The sequence below is a fragment of the Elephas maximus genome, chromosome 14 (assembly GCF_024166365.1).
Source record: "Elephas maximus indicus isolate mEleMax1 chromosome 14, mEleMax1 primary haplotype, whole genome shotgun sequence".
Lineage (NCBI taxonomy): Eukaryota > Metazoa > Chordata > Mammalia > Proboscidea > Elephantidae > Elephas > Elephas maximus.
This window is the reverse complement of record NC_064832.1, coordinates 75,735,995-75,743,685: the sequence shown is the minus strand read 5'-3', so window position 1 is coordinate 75,743,685 and position 7,691 is coordinate 75,735,995. Positions and strand designations below refer to the sequence as shown.

The 7,691-nt window shown below is 37.8% G+C and overlaps 1 pseudogene; it reads left to right on the top strand.

Moving 5' to 3' along the window:
- Positions 1-5,271: 5,271 nt before the first annotated feature.
- On the top strand, positions 5,272-6,562 carry LOC126058236 (eukaryotic translation initiation factor 4 gamma 2-like; annotated as a pseudogene).
- The last annotated feature ends 1,129 nt before the right edge of the window (positions 6,563-7,691 follow it).

The window sequence follows — 7,691 nt, the reverse complement described above, 5'->3', positions numbered from 1 at the left end:
ATCCATTTCAGACTGTAGCAGCTGATAAAAACCTTCTATTTCTTCATCTTTGGCCCTAGTGGTTGGTGTATAAATTTGAATAATAGTCGTATTAACTGGTCTTCCTTGTAGGCGTATGGATATTATCCTATCACTGACAGCATTGTACTTCAGGATAGATCTTGAAACTTTCTTTTTGACGATGAATGCAACATTATTCCTCTCTGAGTTGTCATTCCTAGCATAGTAGACTATATGATTGTCCAATTCAAAATGGCCAATACCAGTCCATTTCAGCTCACTCATGCCTAGGATATCGATGTTTATGCATTCCATTTTATTTTTGACAATTTCCAATTTTCCTAGATTCATACTTTGTACATTCCAGGTTCCAATTATTAATGGATGTTTGCAGCTGTTTCTTTTCATTTTGAGTAGTGCCACATCAGCAAATGAAGGCCCCAAAAGCTTTACTCCATCCAAGTCATTAAGGTTGACTCTACTTTGAGCAGGCAGCTCTTCCCCAGTCATCTTTTGAGTGCCTTCTAACCTGGAGGGCTCATCTTCCAGCACCATATCAGACAATGTTCCGCTGTTATTCATAAGGTTTTCACTGGCTAATGCTTTTCAGAAGTAGACTGCTGGGTCCTTCTTCCTAGCCTCTCTTAGTCTGGAAGCTCAGCTGAAACCTGTCCTCCATGGGTGACCTTGCTGGTACATGAATACCAGTGGTATGTCTTCCAGAATCACAGCAACACACAAGCCCCCACAGTATGACAAACTGACAGACACGACAACCTGCATTATGCAGATGACACAACCTTGCTTGCTGAAAGTGAAGAGGACTTGAAGCACTTACTGATGAAGATCAAAGACTACAGCCTTCAGTATGGATTATCCCTCAACACAAAACAAAAATCCTCACAACTGGACCAATGAGCAACATCACGATAAGCAGAGAAAAGATTGAAGTTGTTAAGGATTTCATTTTACTTGGACCCACAATCAACAGCCATGGAAGCAGCAGTCAAGAAATCAAAAGATGCATTGCATTGGGTAAATCTGCTGCAAAGGACCTCTTTAATGTGTTGAAGAGCAAAGATGTCACCCTGAAGACTAAGGTGCGCCTGACACAAGCCATGGTATTTTCAATCACATCATTTGCATGTGAAAGCTGGAAAAGAAGACCGAAGAAGAGTTGACGCCTTTGAATTGTGGTGTTGGCGAAGAATATTGAATATACCATGAAGTGCCAAAAGAATGAACAAATCTGTCTTGGAGGAAGTGCGGCCAAAATGCTCCTTAGAAGCAAGGATGGCGAGACTGTGTCTTACATACTTTGGACATGTTTCAGGAGGGATCAGTCCCTGGAGAAGGACATCATGCTTGGCAGAGTAGAGGGTCAGCAGGAAAGAGGAAGACCCTCAACGAGGTGGATTGACACAGTGGCTGCAACAATGAGCTCAAGCATAACAACGATTGTAAGGGTGGCTCAGGACTGGGCACTGTTTCGTTCTGTTGTGCATAGGGTCACTATGAGTCAGAACCAACTTGACAGTACCTAACAACAACAACATTATAACCGTATATGTTCTCATTCAGTCCTTATTTTGCATGTGTGTACATATGTGTGTGATCCTTCCTGATAAGTACTATATTTTGTCACTGTATTCTCTAAAGCAATTAGCACAAGTTTTTTTTTTTTTTTTTTATGGTATATAGTCTTTATGAGTCAGAATTGGCTTGATGGCACTGGGTTTGGTTTTTTGGTTTGATATGGTTATACACTCAATGCATGTTTGTTCAATATCTGAAGATAAATATTATGGGAAGTTATAGATACAATCACAAAGTATACATTCAAATGCATTCACAATGCGTTATAGATAGTATTGTTTTTAAATAAAGGCTTGTGTATTCAAATGATGGGATAATCTGCACTCATAAAGAACCTTATAATAATATAATACTTAATGACATTGATAAATGCTATGACACAAGTTTGGGTGGAAAATGATATAAAGCAGATGTAACTATAAATATATACACAAAAAAATCTTTTTTTACACACATATATAAATACATATATGTATTTAAAAAGAAAAAAAAAAAGAAGAGTTAAACCTAACCCATTGCCATCAATTTGATTTCCACTCATAGCACCCTAGATGGCAGAGTAGAACTGCCCCACAGAGTTTCCAAGGATCACCTGGTAGATTCAAACTGCCAACCTTTTGGTTAGCAGCTGTAGCACTTAACCATTATGCCATCAGGGCTTCCTTTTTGATTAGTAAGTTTTTATAAAGAAAAATAATGGAAATAAAACTTCAGAGCAACTTCATTAGAAATTTCTGGTACGACCTCCTTTACTTTTATAAATTAAAATAGAATTTAAAATACTACCATTATTGAAGAATATTAATATATCAACAAAACCTTAAGTGGCTGTTGTCTGTAGAGGTATTCTATCGTGTATTCTGATTCACAGCTAAACAATGGAATATTCGTCATGTACAAATCCTGGAGAAAATACACACATTTTCCAGCCTTTCATCAATCCATTGATTACTCGAACATCTGTTTATCCAATCGTGATGGTTAAGATGTCTCATGTGACCTCAGCAGAGGAAAATTTTAACAATCAGGTGGATGGGATGACACGTTCTGTGGAAACCACTAGTGCTCTTTCCCAGTGGCATAGATTGAAATGTGTCTCCCAAAAATACATGTATCAATTTGGCTGGCCATATTCCCAGTATCGTGTGATTGTCCATCATTTTGTCATGTGATGCGATTTTTCTATATGTTGTAAATCCTTAGTATGATGTTAATGAGATGGGATAGGTGGCAGTTATGTTAATGAGGCAGGACTCAATCTACAAGAAAAGGTTGTGTCTTAAGCCAATCTCTTTTGAGATATAAAAGAGAGAAGCAAGCAGAGAGACATACCACCAAGAACGAAGCACTGGAAGCACAGTGCATCCTTTGACCCTGGGGTCCCCACACTCTTTTTGCCTGCCATTAGCAGAGTTTAACTATTGTGTGGTATTCAACATTGCCACAAAAGGAATCTAATAGTTGTTGAATGATTGTAGAATAAGTTGATAAATAATTATACTAATAATTAATGTTGATAATGACAATGACAGTGTCTCTACCACTCATTAGCCTTGTGTTCCTTAGCAAGATACATAATATATAATAAGTATGCAATTTCCTCTTTTGTAATCTACATATTTTTAATCTATAGCTATATCTACATCTACCTTTATATCTCATAAGTGAAGGAAAAAGGAAAGCACTTACCTTGATATATGCTACATAGTAACAATGATAATACATGACTTATAGTTTAAGGCTCTTTTTATGTAAAACCTATTTATATCCACAAAACCACTGAAAGATTTGATATCTGTTATTATTATTGATTACCATTAGTTTTAGACTAAAAATCAGACAGGTAATAGTGTGTTACTTGCCTAAGGACATATTTAAAATATATGTATCTCAATGGCTTCTCAACTCCCAGCAACTGAGGCCATTAATATGATCCAGCACTTTCATTAAAATTCACATAATAAATGTAAGCATATTATTGGTGTGTTAATTTTCATTCCTAATTTTATTTTAAAAACTCTAACTAGTTTCAAAAAATACAACACCTAGGAAATGAGCTGGAATTGCCACACTTGACAGAGAAAGAAAATTCATGTCTCACTTTTCCCAAAGCAAATACATTCTGTTCTTCGCTATGTGTCCTCACCTCCATGGATCTCGTTTTCCAATATCCTCCCCTTATTTTAGGCATAGACTCTAAGATGATGATAGGCATTAAAGATTTAATTGTGTAGGACTTGAAAACTTTTTGGTTTTCAAAGAATTCTTATTTCCAAGCCAATGTTCTCAGAACTCTATATAATCACTATCTGCTTGTACTTCAATGTTAATTCCTTGAGAGCTGCTAATAAGATGGAGGATTAGCAGTGAATGTGAATCCTGAGACAGGAGGGTGCCGATTAAGTATGATTAAATATTAGTCTTTCAGGCAAAAATCACTTCTTTCCCTGCTTTGTCTAACCATGTGGATGATCATAGACTCAAAGAGGAAGATTTAAGATTTCATTTATTTTAGAAATGAAAAAATGTAGACATGATTATTTTGCAGTCATGTGCAAAAAGAGTATTGCAAACACAGTTTAGAAAAACTCATTGGTTTACAAAATCGAACAGTGGACATCCTAAATGGGACAGCTGAGACTCTCAAATTACACTGTAACAGAGGCTCTGGAGCATGAACACAAGTTCAACATAAAAAGAACACATTATGCTCACAAGCCATTTTTATTTGAGACAAGGAATTTTAATGACCCTGGTCTCATTGCTGTCTTTGAGGCTCAACTATCCTGTAAATAACTCTTTGGGAACTAAGATATCTGAGCACTGGAAAAATATTTCCTCTTTACTAGACAAATCACTAATCAGTGATTCCCAAACAGATTCTGGTTTGACAGATTACTCAGGATTTACTTACATCACGTTGGGCCCCCATAAGCCCATGAAAACAAAACAACAAAAAAAACTCTCATTTTTTTTTTTTTTCATTAGCTTGATCATGTGTTAAGGCAATGTAAGTGGGTTTCAAATAACCCTTATAAACTACGAGCTGAAAATTGACCATAAAATAATAGTGACTTCTATTGCCATTGTTGTTAGGTATTGGCAAGTTGGTTCCGACTCATAACAACCTTGTGTACAACACAGCTAAACACAGCCATCCCCACAATCATTGTTTTGCTTAAATCCATTGTCACAGCCACTGTGTCAGTCCATCTCCTTAAGGGTCTTCCTTTTTTTCACTGATCCTCTACCAAGTATGATATCTTTCTCCAGGGACTCATCCCTCCTGACAACATGCCCAAAGTATGTGAGACAAGGTCTTGCCATCCTTGTTTCTAAGGAGCATTCTGGTTGGACTTCTTCCAAGACAGATTTGTTTGTTCTTTTGGCAGTCCCTTGTATATTCAGTATTCTTTGTTAACACAATTCAAAGGTGTCAGTTCTGAATTTGGGGCAACACAGCCGCTTCCGGTCTTCTTCCCAGGCCAAGGCTTGCCTGACAACAGCCCCCGCCCAGACCGCTCTGCCCTCTGCTCCTTCTGCCCGGCAGTCTTGGAGGTCACTTCAGCCTCACCCTCCTGCTACACCCATGCGGCACCATGGAGAAGAGCCGCAGAGTGCTGGCTCTCAGCCTATAGTGGCATGACAGCCCAAAGTGGACTCCCTGTCCAGATTAGCCTGAGGCCTGCTCACCCCTTTCTAATGAATAAAAATCAAGTGTCAGAGCTTCAGCCTCAGATAACTATATGATTCCTACTAGCACACAGCCACCATGCACTCAAACCAGACCTCTGGGACAGATACCTCAGCTTGGTCTTAAAACTACTCCAACACTTATCCAGGAAAAGCCTGCCAAGACCAGCAAAAAGCCCCCCTACTTAAATTAACTGAAACTGTTGTGAATGAGTATCTGAATAGTGGCAATGCAAATGTGGCTGTCAACGGTGTAATAGAAATGAAGGCCCCTAAACACCTTCTTCCTGAGATGTTAAGCAAAGTAATCATCCTGTCAGTAGGTAGAAGCCATGAAGATAAAGAAAAAGCAAGTTCTTTCATCAGTTTACTCAAATAGGAAGACAAAGCCACAAACGACAACTTCATGCAGGCTTTCCTGAATGTATTGGACCAGTGTCCCGAACTGGAGGTTGACATCCCTTTGGAGAAATCTTATTTAGCACTGTTTGCAGCTCATGACATCACTTCAGAGCTGCTGAGCATTTCAGAACTAGCTCAACCCCTGGAAAGGGGCACCCATTTTACTCTCTTCTTTTGCCTTCAGCAATTAGCTAAATTACAAGATTGAGAATGTTTAACAGAACTTTTTCAGCAAAGCAAGGTCAATATGCAGAAAAAGCTTCCAGAAGTTGATCAGAATAAGGACCACATGTTGGAGATTTTGGAAGGAAAGAGATTGAGTTTCTTATTCTCACTCCTCAAACTAGGAAAGGAACTGTTAAAGCAAATAAAGTTGGATCCATCCCCTGAAACTATATACAAATGGGTTAAAGATAACACCTCTCCCAAACTTCATGTAAGTAAAGGATTTGTGAACTTCTTAACGACTAGCTTCTCACGGTGTATTTACAGTGAAGTCAGCTCACCCACTGGTGAACCAGATTCTTCCTCTGCTCCTTCCAAACAACAATTAGAGCAGGAGAAACAATTGCTTCTTTCTTTCAAGCCAGTAATGCAGAAATTCTTTCATGATTATGTCGATCTTCAAGTCAGTCCTCTGTATACTCTTCAGGTGTGCTGCTACAACAGCAGCTTCCCAAAAGGCATGTTATTCCACTTCTTTGTTCACTTTTATGACAAGGAAATTATGGAAGAAAAAGCTTTCTTGGCTTGGAAAGAAGGTATAAACCAAGAGTTTCCAGGGAAAGGCAAGGCTTTCTTCCAGGTGAACCAGTGGCTAACCTGGCTAAAAACTGCTGAAGAGGGAGAGTCAGAGGAAGAAGCTGACTAAAGAATCAGCCAAAGCCTTAAATTGTGCAAAACGTACTGTTGCTATGTAACTGCATTTGACCTAACCACAGCAAATATTCATCCTGCTGTAATGTTTCACAACATTTAAAGCAGACGCGCATCAGTAGGATTTCCTTCTGCATAAATTTTTTTGGTGGTGTAATGTCTTATCATAGTCCATCATCAAATATTTTAGGAGTATATTTAACATTTAGATAGTATATTAGCAGCATGCAATGGTTACACAAGTTCTCAAGCAGAGGCAGCCTATTGCAAGGATATTTTTTGCTGCCAGTTATCACAGGTTGTTTCAAGTTAGAAAACTGAATAGCAAAAATACTGTAGAAATGTACTTCGCTCAGTAATACCTGAGTTGCTGCAATATTTGATTATCCATTTGGTTGTTTCAGAAAAATTCTTAACTGTAACTGATGGTTGTTGCCAGCATATTGCCTGTATTTCTACCTCTAGTAATGGGCTATATGTGCTGGATTTTAATATTCTTGAGCCTGGGCAAGTGTGCGAGTCTTTTTAAAAGAAACGTGGTTTACTTGCACAAACCTAATCAGTTTTAAGAGATTGTTAATGCCCTTGAAGTGGTTTTTATGGGTGTGAAACAAATGATGAGGATTTTAATTGGTCCCTCTTATTATAATATTGAAATTAAGTCAACTTAATTTATCAAGTCATGTTCATACCCTGATATTATATACTTGTATCTATCATTAAAATTTTTGATACATAAAGAAAAAAAAAAGCCAATTCTTCAATTCTTCAGTCTTTCTTATTCGTTGTCCTGTCTTCCCATTCTTATAAGGCAATTGAAAACACCATGGCTTCGGTCAGGTGCACCTTAGTCTTCAAGGAGACAGTGACTTATAAAAGAAGAGTTATAAGTTGTTATTTCTCCTATATCATAATTAAAATAGATATTTTTATAAGCATAACATAGTCGGTCAAGCTACTAGGCAATATTCTCCTTCCTGCTTTTCACTGTGAAACAAATAGGTATTCATTTAGTTGTTCAGCAGTTTCCATTTTAAAACTGGAAGATTCATAAGCAGTTGGAAAACCCTAATACTAGATGAACTACTACCTTGCTCTAAGTATGATCCATGGAGCAGCAATCT